The sequence below is a fragment of the Chrysochloris asiatica genome, unplaced genomic scaffold (genome assembly GCF_000296735.1).
Source record: "Chrysochloris asiatica unplaced genomic scaffold, ChrAsi1.0 scaffold00057, whole genome shotgun sequence".
Lineage (NCBI taxonomy): Eukaryota > Metazoa > Chordata > Mammalia > Afrosoricida > Chrysochloridae > Chrysochloris > Chrysochloris asiatica.
In genome coordinates, this window is record NW_006408575.1 from 9,416,163 (window position 1) to 9,417,373 (window position 1,211).

The following is a 1,211-nucleotide window of genomic DNA, read 5'->3' on the forward strand; positions in this document are numbered from 1 at the left end:
TTTTTGATATGTTGTTGTTTTATAATATAAAATTATATTGGTTAGGATTTTATTGAGAATTTTCCACGTATGTCCATGAAGGATATTGGTCTATAATTTTCTTTTTTTTTTTGATGTACTTGCCTGTTTTAGTATGAAGGCTATGGTTGTTTCAAAAAATGTATTCAGGAATTTTCCATCCTTTTCTGTATTCTGGAATAGTTTTAGTAAAATGGTTACCTTTTCTGGGAATGTTTGGTAAAATTCACCAATAGAGGCATCTCTACTAGTGTTTTATTTTGTTGGGAGTTTTTAATAGCCTGATCAGTTTATTTTTTATGTTATAGCTCTGCTCAAGTTTCCTACTTCTTTCAGTATAGGTTTAGGTAGGTTGTGATTTTCCAAAAATTTATCCATTTCTTCTTATTATATTTTCAAATTTATTAAAGAACAATTTTTCATCATTATTCTGTTATTATCCTTTTCATTTCTGCTGGTTCTGTCATGGTGTAATCAACATAATTTCATATATGCATTGTTTGTGTCTTCCTCCACTTTTCCTTTGCTAGATTTGCTAGTGGTTTGTCAATTTTATTAATCCTTTCAAAGAACCAGCTTCCTGTTTGTTGATTCTATTGTTTTTTTCTGTTTTCAAATTCATTTTATTTCTGATCTAATCTTTATTATTTATTTTCTTATGATGACTGCAGGCCTACTTTGTTCATCTTTTTCTAATTGTTGGAAATGTTGTATCAATGTGTTGATTGTGTTCTGTCTTCTTTTTGGATGTGTGTATTTGTTGCTGTAATTGCTCTCTAAGCACTGCTTTTGCTGTTTGTCAAAGGTATGTTGTGTTTTCATTCTCATTTGTTTCAATATATATTTTTTTCCATTTGTATTGTTTCTATAAAAGTGGAAAATCCCCAGTGAGATGGATTAACAAAGTGGCAGCATCAATGGGCTCAAGCGTGGCAACAATTGTGAGATTGGCCCAGGATTGGGTAGTGTTTCCTTCTGTTGTGCATAGGGTGTTTATGATTTACAACACAATATTGAATAGGAGAAACTCGATGGCACCTAACAACAGTAGCAACATTACCAAGTAACTATTAAGCAGGATGTTATTCAGTTCTATGTATAAAATCTGTTCTTAAAATTATTCAGGTGGGATAAGTTCAAGGTCATATTTTGGCCCTCATGGACTCATTTTAATTTTTTTCAGCTTCAGCTAG